This window comes from Microcebus murinus, chromosome 10, assembly GCF_040939455.1.
Source record: "Microcebus murinus isolate Inina chromosome 10, M.murinus_Inina_mat1.0, whole genome shotgun sequence".
Classification (NCBI taxonomy): Eukaryota; Metazoa; Chordata; class Mammalia; order Primates; family Cheirogaleidae; genus Microcebus; species Microcebus murinus.
This window is the reverse complement of record NC_134113.1, coordinates 59,942,465-59,956,563: the sequence shown is the minus strand read 5'-3', so window position 1 is coordinate 59,956,563 and position 14,099 is coordinate 59,942,465. Positions and strand designations below refer to the sequence as shown.

Genomic DNA, 14,099 nt, shown 5'->3' with positions numbered 1-14,099 from the left:
AATTTCCGTCTTGATTTCTTCATTTATGAAGTAATCATTTAGTAGGAGGTTGTTTAATTTCCACGTTTTTGTGTAGAAATGTGAGTTTCTGTTAGGGTTGATTTCTACTTTTATTCCATTATGATGTTAGAAGATACATGGTATGATTTCTATTTTTTTAAATTTCTTGAGATTTACTTTGTGTCCTAGGATATGGTCAATCTTAGAGAATGTCCCGTGAGCTGATGAGAAGAACATATATTCAGTGGATTTTGGGTAGAATGTTCTGTAAATGTCAGTCAGACCCAATTGTTCTAGAGTTTTGTTTAAGTCCATTATTTCTTTATTAATTTTCTGTTAGGAGGATCTGAGTCCACCTAAGTTGGGTGCATATATATTTAAAATTGTTATCTCTTCTTGTTGAAGTGTGCCCTTCACCATTATATAATGACCCTCTTTGTCTTTCACTACTTTTGTTGGTTTAAAAACTAAATCGTCTGAAATTAGAACTACCATGCCAGCCTTCTTTTGGCTTCCATTTGCTTGGAATCCTGATCTCCACCCTTTTATTTTTAGTCTATCTGCATCCCTGGAGGTTAGATGTGTTTCCTGAAGATAGCATATACTTGGCCTGTATTTTCCTATCCATTCAGCCAGCCTATGTCTCTTGAGTGGAGAGTTTAAGCCATTCACATTTATTGAGAGAACTGATAGGTAAGGTAGATTAGTGTTCATTCTGTTGGGTTGGATGTTGTTGCTTTGATTTCTCTCTTGAGCCATTGTACTATCTGGCCTTTAATCTTTGGGTTTTGGTTGTTTTTATATTCGTGGGTTTTTATTATGGTGTTCCGTCCATAACGCTGTTTTGAGTAGTTCTTGTAGGGCTGGTCTTGTCTTGGTGAATTCTCTGAGACTTTGCTTGTCTTAGAATATCTTCATTTCACCTTCATATATGAAGCTTAGTTTTTCAGGAAATAAGATTCTAGGGTGGGAATTGTTTTGTTTCAGAAGAGTGAGAATGGGGCCCCAGTCTCTCCTTGCTTGTAAAGTCTCATTAGAGAAGTCTGGTGTTATTTGAATTGGCTTTCCCTTGTATGTTTCTTGCTTCTTTCGCCTTACAGCTCTTAGAAGGGCCTCTTTAGTTGATATTTTGGTCAGTCTGATGACTGCATGTTGTGATGTCTTTCTGTTTGCATTGAATCTCCCAGGGGTCCTCTGAGCTTCTTGAACTTGTATATTGAGATTTTGAGCAAGGCCTGGGAAATTTTCCTCTATTATATCTTCAAATAGCTTGTCCAACCCTTGAGTGTTGTCTTCTTCCCCTTCTGGTAACCCTATGACCCTCACATTAGGTTTCTGTACATAATCCCACATCTCTTTTAGGCTTTGTTCTTTTCTCTAGTTTCTCTGCTCTATCTCTTTGATGGTTTTATTTAGTTGGAGGGTGTTATCTTCAATCTCTGAGATTCTTTCTTCTGTTTGATCTACCCTGTTCTTGAGACTTTCTATTGTATTTTGTAGTTCTCTGAATTGATTCTTCATTTCCAGGTGTTCGGTTAAACTTTTCTTCATTGTGTTTATTTCTTTAGTGAACTTTTGTTCTAGGTCCTGGAGGCTTTTTGTGGTTTCTTTGTGTTGGTTATTGAGTAGTTGTTGCAGGTCGGTGAGCGTTCTTATGATCCACATATGAAATTCCTCTTCTGTCATTTTGGTTGCCTGATTTGGGTTGGTGTCCATTTCTAGGGGGCTGGTGCTCCTCTTTAGGTGTGTGTTTTCTGTTTGGTTCTTCATATTTCCTGAGTTCCTTCGGTGATTTATTCCCATGCTGATCAGTTGTTGTTTTTTTCTTTGTTTTTTGTTTGGGTATACACATGCCTTGTTTAGTTTCTGAGCTGGTGGGTGATGTCTGTGGGTGAGATTGGTCACTTCCTGTATAAGAAGTCAGTACGTGCTGTGAAATGGGTGTGCAGGATGCCCTCCCTGTCATTAGGTGGCACTTGCTTGCTGGAACAGGCTACACTGTTGTTTTTGTGTCCTGTAACCAGCTCTTGTTCCTGTGGGGAGGCACTCTAGTGTGTCAGGTGGTTGGTGGGGCCCTGGGACTTCCAGTTGTATCCTTTTCTCCCCCTCAGTGAGGGCTGGTCTAGGAGAAAGTCTGGGTGAAGCTGGGTTGGGTAAGCCTGCCCTCAGGCACCACCAATGCCTTTAGCAGGGTTCAAAGTTCTGTTCTCTGCTTCCAGGAAAATCTGTCAGGGAGGGGCTGGAATGGCCCCGCTCAGCCAGAGAGTCTGCGTGTGGGGGTGGGGCTGTCTGAGACCCGTAGTCTGGAGTGGGCCTTGCTTCTTTCCACCCTCCCCAACTCCGTGGCTACTCCTGGGCCTCTGCCAGCAGGCCAGACCACATGCCACCAGGCCTCCCCTACCTGTGATGCCATAGGCAACACCACTACCTAATGAGACTCATTAGGCTGTTTATTTGAGACCTTTCTTCTTTTTTTTTTTGAGACAGAGTCTCACTTTGTTGCCTAGGCTAGAGTGAGTGCCATGGCGTCAGCCTAGCTCACAGCAACCTCAAACTCCTGGCTCAAGCAATCCTGCTGCCTCAGCCTCCCAAGTAGCTGGGACTACAGGCATGCGCCACCATGCCCGGCTAATTTTTTCTACATATATTAGTTGGCCAATTAATTTTTTTCTATTTATAGTAGAGATGGGGTCTCGCTCTTGCTCAGGCTGGTTTTGAACTCCTGACCTCAGAGCAATCCGCCTGCCTTGGCCTCCCAGAGTGCTAGGATTATAGGAGTAAGCCACCACGCTTGGCCCCTTTCTTGTTTTTTGATGTAGCCATTTATTGCTGTAAACTTTCCTCTAAGGAATGATTTTTCCGTATCTTTTAAGTTTTGGTGTATTGTGTTTTCATTTTTATTTGTCTCAAGAAATTATTTCATATCTCTTTGAATTGTTTCATTGACCCATTTGTTGTTTTGTAGCATGTTGTTTAATTGCCATATATTTGTACAGTTTCTAAACTTTCCTCTGTTGTTATCTATTTTTATTCCATTATTCTCAGAAAAGATATTTGATATGATTTTGACTTCTTTGAATTTGTTAGGACTTGTTCTGTGGCCTACATGTGATCTGTCCTGGAGAATATTTCATGTACAGTTGAGAAGAGTGTGAATTCTGCAGCTGTTGGATGGAATGTTCTGTAAATGTGTGCTAAATCCATTTGGTTTAGAGTACCATTTAAATCTGATATTTCTTTTTAAATTTTTTTCTGAATGAGCCATCCATTGCTGAAAGTGGACATGTCGAAATGAGTGTTGATGTTCCCTACCGTTTATTATATTATGAGTTTGTCTATTGGGTGAAACCATCTTTCCTACGCTATTCTTATTCCTTACAGATGTGAGGCTGTCTATGTATGGACAGATTAGGTATCTATTACAATCTTGGCAGTCTGGGTTTATTTGTAACTATTTTGTTTCAGTGGTTTTGTTTAGAAAATTTGAGAAGTTTCAGCAGTAGAGGGCTCCCTAATCACAGGTTTGATGTGAGTCTTGGGATAGCTTCACTGCTGATGGAGTTGCCAACCTGGATGCACCTGTAGGAGATCCAGGGAGGCTGCAGGGCCATGTGGGAGAGCCAGCCAGGCCCTCAAGTTTGGAGGATCTGGGACTGCTTTCCATAGCATTGTGTCCATACACAACCTCTCTGGCAGGGACAGAGAGTCAATGTCAAGTTCCATAAGCTGGCTGCTGCTAGCCCCACACCTTCTCTTTGTCCCCAGCTGGCCTCAGGTTCTCATGGTGTTCCTAGTAGGCCAATGCAAGAGTGAGTCTTCCATGAAAGCACTCAGGATGGTGGGGAAGCCAATTGTTTACCTTCCAGCTTACTTTTTTTTTTAGTGGAGAAACTGTAAATTCAGGGGTACTTTCTATGTGTGATACCATAATGGCTTGGGGAGAGGGGTATTATGGTCACAGAGAATCATTCCCTTTACCATCCAACCATGGTTTTATTTGTCTTTGTGGTCCAAAGGGGCTTTACATCCTTGCTAACATATTCAGGTTTCTTTAACTCTTGTAAAGGTAATTTCATGCATGGATTGTTTTCCAAGTTGATGTTTCTGTGGAGGGGATGATTGCTAGAGAGGCTTACTCTGCCATCTTGGAAGGACCTCTTAGCCAGTGTAGAGTTCGTGGTTGGCAATTTTTTTTTTTTTTTTTTTTTTTTGTATTTTGAATATATCATCTGACTCTCTCCTGGCCTTAAGTTTTCTGCTGAGAAGTCTGATGATAGACTTATGAGGGTTCCTTGTATGTAATGAATAGCTACTCTTTTGCTGCTTTCAAAATTCTATTTTTTTTTTGGGTTTTCAAAATTTTTAAAATTATGTGTCTTGGGGTAATCTTTTTTGGCTGATCTTGTTTGGGTACTTTTGAACTTTATGAATCTGAAAATATATTTCTATTCCTTTTCTAAAATTTGGGAAGTTTCTGCCATTATTTCTTCTTTCTTTTTTGTCTTTTTTTAGACAGAGTCTCACTCTGTTGCCTGGGCTAGAGTGCTGTGGCGTTAGCCTAGTTCACAGCAATCTCAAACTCCTGGGCTCAAGCGATCCTTCTGCCTCAGCCTCCCAAGTAGCTGGGACTATAGGCATGTGCCACCATACCTGGCTAATATTTTCTACATATTTTTAGTTGTCCAGCTAATTTCTTTCTATTTTTAGTAGAGATGGGGTCTTCCTCTTGCTTAGGCTGGTCTTGAACTCCTGAGCTCAAAGGATCCTCCTGCCTTGGCTTCCCAGAGTGCTAGGATTACATGCATGAGCCACTCCGCCCAGCCCCTTATTTCTTTAAATACACATTCAGACCCTTTTTCAATCTCTTCTCCTTTTGAAATTTTCACAGTGTATGTATTGGTTCTCTCAAAGGTGCTCTAATTCCCATAGGCTGTCTTTACTCTTTTTTTATTGAGGGGAAAGAAAGAGAAGTTTATTTCTTTGCCAGCAAAGGAGGAGGATGGAGACTCCTGTCTGAAATGCCATCATCCTCCTAATAAGCAGAAATACAGAGCTCTTAGAGGATAGATTCTCAGCTTCAGGCAATTACTGTTCGATTACAGTTGATGATTCTGATCATCCTATCTCCACTGAAGACAATGTCAGAAATTATGCAGGGAAGCCCAAATTATGGTGATTTTTGCTGATACTGATAAAAATGTTTTGTTAGTATATTGTCCAATCCTGCCCCTTTCCCTAGTATTAGTAATCTCATATTTACAGCTGTTGATAAAGTTGATAATTATTAACTGAAGATATTTTGAAAATCAGGACTAATGTGTACCATAGCTCTTATCATATTTGATGCCATATCAACATATATTGGGATCCCATGTGGTGTTTTACTTCTAAGTATGGTTTCTTCTTGTAAGTTATGTGACACATGGAGAGGAAGAAAAAGGTGCAAGTTACACATAGGAAACTGTGTTGGTGATATCTAGGATACATGACTAATTTTTATGTGACTAATACATTTCCAAGTTTGCTCCCAGGCATGCTTAGACAGAGGCATTATTACCTAATATGGAGAAGAAAACTGATTATTTGAATACCTACAACATAACTGACATTTTCTGTCATTATCTTAAAGCCTTTCTACTCAAACTGTGGGTCATTGGACCGGTTGCATCAATATTACTGGGGAGCTTGTTAGGAATGTAGAGTCTCAAATTCCACACCAGCCCAACTGATAAGAATCTGAATTTTAACAAGATTTCTGGACAATTCTCAAATTTTGAAACACTGATCTAAAATTCCTATGAAATGTCTGTGGCACCAGACTGGACCACAAAGTACTGAATACAACCAATATACAGCAAATGTTGAAATTCACAAGATTAGACCTTGACTAAAGGGATTCAAATTTGAGACATGTGGGTATGAGATATTATAAAAATATCTAAATTACACAGATATATTTATATCTATTGAATCTGAGAAGAGAGATTATGGGAATATAAATCTTTTTATTTCCTTTGAATAACTCATTTTCTTTAAATAAGTGCTTCATAAGGAAAAATACACAATCTTAGGACACTGCCTTAGGGACACTGGAACTAAAGTTCTTTTATGATACATTGACTCATTATTTTGAGTATCAATTGTCAGTCTGTATGAATTGACACTAAAAAAACCACAATCCCTTTCACATTGCTCCTATCCCTCACATCCTTGATTCACGGCAGAGGAAATGGACACCTGGGCTGTTATAGCAATTTATTTTATATTATTATAAAATATAATTTTATAATATTATATTATAATTATTATACTATAATATAATTATTTTAATTATAACTATATTATTATAATATAGTATGCATATTATACTATATAATAGTATTATATATTATACTATATTAATATATTATTGTACTAATTATATAATATAATAATATTATTTTATATTCTACTAAACTACATCATAGCTTTAGACATGATGATTGACCTTTGAGCCCAGAGCTTGATATATTAGCATGGAAATCCCAAGATACCTGTGGGTATTTTAGAAACAGTTGTACAAATACTCATTAGGTTGTTTTTTTCTTTCTGATTATGAAGATATTTCATTGCCAAATGCACTGATATCTAGAAGATACTTAAGTAAGATCAACAAAACTATTGCTGTGAATGACTTATGTAAGAAGGCTAACAATATAAATTTAGGTCTTATGGCTTTTAGGCTTGTTCCTCTATTTCTTTCATCTATAAATATTCTGAGTCAGAAAAGAGATGTTAAGAAGGCACAATCCTTATTTCCTTTAAAGAAGAGTTTTAAGTGCCACTTTAATAAAAATTAGTGTGATGAAATAGTTCCATTTTAGTCTATTTATTCCTCTCACTTGATGACTATGGAGAAAGCTGAAGTTTTGAAATCTGCTTTATACAGTTCCTGTAGCAAGATAGTTTGTATTACAAGAAAATGAGAAATAAATCACCACTACTTATTCTTCTTGGGATAGAAAATGCCAGACTAGGAAGGAATTCTGAAATGACTTTTTTCCCCTTAAAAAACTATCAATTTAAAGAAATGAATGAATAAATAGAGTACTCAAATTTTTGTTGCTGCCTTTTCATGTTTCAGACATAAGGTTAGTGAAGTCTTATTTGGACCTTCTTGAAATTTATTTTTATATTCACTTATAAAAATGAACCATTATGAAAGAAGGCATGTTTGAAATAAGACCACATTTCTTATTTCACTCTGTTGTTCTAAGAATAATAGAAAAAAAGCTTGATGGTTAATTAGACCATACTATAGATTTGAATTAGAACCCACAGTAAAAGAAGAAATATTTACATGTATATATGTTTAATTTGAAAAATATTTCTAGTCTCTTAATTCTTTGAAAGAAATATAATCTTTTTTATTGAGTCCTTGAAGGCTTCTTTGACTTGCTTATTCCGGAGAGTATAAATAAAAGGGTTCATCAAAGGGATAACTGAGGTGTTGAGCAATGATACCACCTTATTAATGGCCACTCCTTCCTTAGCTGGCTTGATATAGATGAAGATGCAACTTCCATAGGTGATGGAAACTACAATCATGTGGGAAGAACAGGTGGAGAAAGCCTTTTTTCTTTGCTGAGCAGAAGGGAGTCTTAAAATAGTCTTGATGATGTATGTGTAGGACACAATTACACAGACAAGCGTGAATATGAGGGTCAGCACAGCCATGATTAAAACAAGTTGTTCTACAAATTGAGTGTCTGAGCATACAATCTTGAGAAGAGGTGATGCATCACAACCAAAATGGTCAATGAGATTGGAATTACAGAAATCTAGCTGAACTCCTAGGCTAAGTGGTGGGATTATGACAATTAACCCAATCAGCCAACAGCAAAGGACAAGAACGATGCATACCCATTCATGATGGTGGTGTAGTGCAGGGGCTTGCAAATGGCCACGTAGCGGTCATAGGACATGGCTGTTAGAAGAAAAAATTCTGTTGCTCCGATGAGGATGACAAAAAATAATTGGATGGCACAAGCATTATATGTAACACTTTTGTCCCCAGTTGTCATGCTGTATAGAAATCTAGGGACACAGACAGTTGTAAACATTATTTCTAAGATGGAGAAATTTCGAAGGAAAAAGTACATGGGTGTTTTAAGGTGATAGTCCACCAGGGTAAGGAGGATAATGGTTAGATTCCCAACAACAGTGAGAATGTAGGTGAAAAATAGAAATACTGAAAGAAAAACCTGTAGTTGTGGGTCATCTGTTAATCCTAGCAGGATGAATGTTGTTATTGCAGAATGATTTTTCATCACTGTCTTCAGATATATAATGAGCTTGTGTTAATGAATCATGAACTTTGAATCTGATGAATAGAATATAGAAATAATATTTCAATATACCATGTAGAGAAAATGCAAGAAGGCCAGTAGAAGCATATTATTTCCCTTTTGGTTGATCATTGGTTGATCCCCTTTGGTTGATCAATAATGCTGATATAGAAATAATTTTGCCATGCTTCTTTCCCTGGACTCTACTTTAGCTAGGTCTTAGAAATGTGGTTAATGGAAAATATTCATTTGAAATTTCATTTCCAGTCCAGTGAAGGTTCAATTTTAAAGCAGACAGAAAGTACCATGAGGATCTCACAGTCCGTTGAAATTAGGGCAGCCATCATGGTATCCCCAATCTTCAGTGTAGAGTAGGGGATCCATAAGTGTTGATTAATGGGAAAAATATATGTATAAAACTTTTATTTCTCCAACTTTAGGACAGCATGTCAACAAATCATTCTCATAGACTCATAATATAATACTACAATGGCTTACCTGTACCATTTCCCATGCTTATTTATTTTTTTTAGAAAAGCCCAAAACTTTAATTTTCAACATGAGCTACATGGTCATGAACACAATGCAATGTGACCCACTCCAACCCAGGGGCCCTGGAAACGCTCCCTCCCAAAGGCCTGGGCAGCTCTTGCTCCTGGCGAGGGAAGGAGAGAAAGGTGGGTGGATGGAGAGAGGTGCCCAGCCTGAGGACCCAGGGCCCTGCCTTCCCACCACCTCATTAGGAGGCAGTCGTAGAGTGAACCAGCTCCAGAGGCAATGCCCACGGCCCTGGGTTCAAGTCTCCACTCTGGCTTCACAGAAGCTCTGGGTAAAATGGGCACCACCAGCCCACCTCACAGGGATTACGAGTCAGGGGAGCCGTGGACACTTCCTGTCCACTCCGAGGTGCTGCTCTACAGACATAGGCCCTCCCAGAGGGCCTTGCAGTCATGGGCTCAGTCCCTGGGTCCTGGAATGGCTGTTGCTCAATAAATAAATTCAGGTGACCTTGCCTGATGCAACAGCTGTACCTCCAAAGGGGTTGAGACTCTGCTGTTTCTGATGCCGAAATGCACCCAGGAGCTCCTGGTTTAAGGAACTGGATGGTCAATCAGCTTGTTAAATGCATAAATACCTGGTTCCCATGCAAACATTTTCCCCTTTAAATACTGCTTTAATCTCCCCTATATCCTAAAGTGTTTGTTATTGTTTGGCTGGCCTGGGAGCAGTATCCCAGAGTTAAGATGAAATTTCTTGAGTCCCATGCTCCTCCAGAATTTCTTCTTTGCTCCCCTCCAGTTTATGATAATGAACTGAAATATCTGAGTCTGTGTGCCTTCTATGTATCAGTTTGAACAGTCTCTGCTTTGTTTCCTCTCCTAAATTCGTGGTTCAATATCTGTCTGATGCTTAAGGTTCCCAAGCCTTCCCACAAACGGGACAGACAAATGGGATGTTCTGATAATCTTCTCCAAAGAACAGAATTTTGTCTTTAGGCTTCCATAATCCTTATTGGGGTTTTGTAACTTATACATAAATATTTCAGCTCCCAAATTCCTTCTGAAGCTACCTGCCAGCTCCATTAATAACATAAAATCTATACCCTCCAAGATGAGAAGAGGAAGCAGACTATCACTTGGGGAAAGAGCTGACCTCTTTGCCATTATTCTTTCTCCAAAGACTCATCTTGCTCTTGGGAATGTCATCGCTGGCCCGTTACTTTACTTTAGGACATCTCTCTGCCTTTCCACCCAAGGATGGACTCAGACTCTGTGTTTGTTTCACCAATAAACAGTTACTATCAGGCATTTCAGAAATAGTTAATAAGGATTAAGTATGACATGAAGAATAAATAAAACTTGTCTATTAGGTGTGACTATTCTAAAAAGCCAAGAAATCACAATCCCTCCTAATGAGTTGCCTTATAAAATTGGCTCTCTGTCTTGAGAGACATTTTTTTTTTCTGAGGATTATATAAAAGAAGCCATCTTGGCCAGGCGCTGTGGCTCACGCCTGTAATCCTAGCTCTTGGGAGGCCGAGGCGGGCGGATTGCTCAAGGTCAGGAGTTCAAAACCAGCCTGAGCAAGAGCGAGACCCCGTCTCTACTATAAATAGAAAGAAATTAATTGGCCAACTGATATATATATAAAAAATTAGCCGGGCATGGTGGCGCATGCCTGTAGTCCCAGCTACTCGGGAGGCTGAGGCAGAAGGATCACTCAAGCCCAGGAGTTTGAGGTTGCTGTGAGCTAGGCTGACGCCACGGCACTCACTCTAGCCTGGGCAACAAAGCGAGACTCTGTCTCAAAAAAAAAAAAAAAAAAAAAAAAAAAAAAAAGAAGCCATCTTTTCACCACCTTCCAGGAAGCCCCTGAATACTCTTTCATTTTTCAAATTTTCTACTTATTTGTTCACCCATCCCAATAATTAAGGGCAATATTGGACTTCTAAGAAGCATAAGATCTGGGATTTGACCCAGGTCAAATTGGATCCAAAGCTTTAGCATTTCCAAGAAAGCCTTAATTTTAGGTATTTGGGCAATTGTGTATCCTTAGTCAATTCTAATAATCTCTAATTAATTATGAATAAAATATTAGCTTTTCAAATGTTTCATAGCCATAAATAGTATCTACAGAGCATCTGGGTTTCTTTAATAGATGACTAGAATGAAATCTCCCCCTGAGTTACCAATTATTTTGTAATATGAATGTTTTCTATATGATGCCTTAAGATATTTTTTTTTCTTTTTTGAGACAGAGTCTTACTTCGTTGCCCAGGCTAGAGTTCCATGGTATCAACCTAGCTCACAGCAACCTCAAACTCCTGGGCTCAAGCAATCATTCTGCCTCAGCCTCCCAAGTAGCTGGGACTACAGGCATGTGCCACCATGCCTGTCTAATTTTTCTATATATTTTTAGTTGTCCAGCTAATTTATTTCTATTTTTAGTAGAGATGGGGTCTTGCTCTTGCTCAGGCTGGTCTCAAACTCCTGAGCTCAAATGATCCACCCACCTCGGCCTCCCAAAGTGCTAGGATTACAGACATGAACCACTGTGCCAGGCCTGATGCCTTAAGATATTAGCCACAAAATACCCTAAGCATCATTTCCCTCTCTGCTTAAGGAAGTCATCATTTATTTTCTATTGGGGAGAGTTTCCACTGTGTGACAGAGTTTATACACATCTTCATGGGAAAAGACTGCTGCTGATCCAGGCTTATTGAGATATGTGATTTGCTTATGTGTTGGCAGCCTTTAGGTGATGCATCCTCATGGAGAGATTGCTTCCCTAAACTAAGATGTGAGACTTTCCTGAGAACCACACATCTTCCCACTTAGTGTCTTCAGCTCTTTCTTCCTTTATAACCCAATGTTCTCACGCTGGCCAATACACTAATCCCCAATTATATCACTGAGTGGTATGCCATTACATACAAAAATACATAATCTAGTGTCCTTAATTTGGAGGATATAGTTGAAATAAAAATTTTAAATAACTTCACATCATTGTTTAAATGAATACAGTGAAGTTTTAGGCTCACTCCTGCTATCAAGGATAATTTTAAATCATGGAGAGCTATTATTTATCCTTTTTCTGTTTAAAGAAAATAATATTACTTTAATCTTCCATAATAAGATGAGTACATATTTACTTACCATATTCATTTAGAGCCAATATAACTAAGAAAGAAAGAAAAATCTCCTACAACCATATTATACATTCTATCATTATCAATATCTTGTATTTATTTACAACCTGTTGGTACATGTGTAATTATGTAATGTAGTTATTTTTGTTTATAAAATTAATATTATGTTGTAAATAATAATTGATGTTTTCCTCACTTCACTTTATTCATTTAATTTTTTAAAGCACTTATGAGATATTTCCTCATGTTATTAAATATTATTCAAAAACACAATTTAACTTGCTTATCATATCTCATCATATAAAGGATGAAATTATAGGCCGGGTGCAGTGGCTCACGCCTGTAATCCTAGCACTCTGGGAGGCTGAGGCGGGCGGATTGCTCGAGGTCAGGAGTTCAAAACCAGCCTGAGAGAGACCCTGTCTCTACTATAAAAATAGAAAGAAATTAATTGGCCAATTAATATATATATGTATATGTATATAAATAAAATTAGCCGGGCATGGTGGCGCATGCCTGTAATCCCAGCTACTCGGGAGGCTGAGGCAGGAGGATTGTTTGAGCCCAGGAGTTTGAGGTTGCTGTGAGCTAGGCTGACGCCAGGGCACTCACTCTAGCCTGGGCAACAAAGCGAGACTCTTGTCTCAAAAAAAAAAAAAGGATGAAATATAGAATTAATAGTTCTAATATTGAACATCAAGGTTGACTACATTTGTTATATAATAATCTCTTAGTGGGCATTCTTGTATAAGAATCTTTTTGTACCTATTAGGTTAATTTTACACTTAAGAACTGGTCAAAGAAATATTAAATCAAGGGCTTCTGATACTTATGGTCAAACTAGTTCTTTATAAAATGTGTCCCAGTGTATACTTCCATCATTTGTAAGTGAAAATCTCTTTCCCAAAACCTTGGGAATTTGGGTATTATTATTTTTCAGTGTATTTTTAATGTTTTTTTACTAATAAGATAACCTTAACTGATACTTAATTGTTCCATTGGGATGTTTATTATGAGTGAGGTAGACCCCTTTATTCCACCTGGTCATGTCACTACAAAATCATCACCATTATATTCTCTGACCACATAATATTTTCAATTAAAAACAAACATATACTTATTTTACATTATGTGAATTATTTGAATAAATATACAAATAAAAAACAGTTTTAACATCAGAGGCTTCAAATCTTAGAATGCAGTCTAACCTAATTCACATTAATTATTATGGATTCTTTTAGGACTGAGGTAGACCAAAGGATGAACTGGAAAAGTTCCAGGATATGTTGAATAACCATTTAGCAGAGTGTTTGAAATGGGTGGTTGCCCATTTAAAGTTATATCTAACCCTCACGTTCTAAGAGTCTACGAAAAAAGCAGAAATATTTTTTTATATCCTTTTTTGGCCCCTCTCATTCCCCCATGGCAGTGACTGCACTCTCCAGTTGTTTCCATTTGGTCTTATCCTTAATTCTGATCTCTTCTAAGAGCACTATTCAAGAGTTATGTTCAGATTCATCGTCATGTTATATAAAACAAAGGAACAATTCAGAGATAACTTTTCAAATCTTCCTTGAACATGAAGATAATTCCTGGGTTTGTATTTTCTAGCAGAACTATCTGAACTCATTGCCTTTACCTAGGAACTGCTTTTGACAACTTCCACAGTTCCAGTTCTCAAACCTTTGGGCATATATATGACAAACATTTCCCACTTACTTTCTGGTGGTTCTGGTGGTTCCCCATGACTTTTTTTCTTCTTGAGTCTGAAAAACACTAGACGCTAGTGATTATAATTTTGAGTTTACTTTGTCATACTGTTAAGTCCTATATGTCCTTCCAGATAAGAGTGCCTGCAAATGCAAGATGACCATTGGTTACAATGACATAAAGAATATCATCCTTTCCTCTTACCATCACTAAGTCTAAAATGAAATCTGATGAGAGTTCTTCTCGCTCATTAAACTACTAAATAATATTTCCCTAAATTCTGTGGCTGACAGAATGCAAAATTGCAAATGAATGCTAGCAACTCTTCCTAGCTTTGGAAGTTAAGATGGTCTGACCCTTCTGCACAAAGAAGTGGGCTTCTCTATATTAATTTTTCATTATTAGAAAGGGCA

General features: G+C 38.0%; 1 pseudogene; it reads right to left on the bottom strand.

Annotated features, from left to right (window-relative positions):
- Positions 1 to 7,377: 7,377 nt before the first annotated feature.
- LOC105865711 (olfactory receptor 6C2-like) lies at positions 7,378 to 8,309 on the bottom strand (annotated as a pseudogene).
- Positions 8,310 to 14,099: the final 5,790 nt, after the last annotated feature.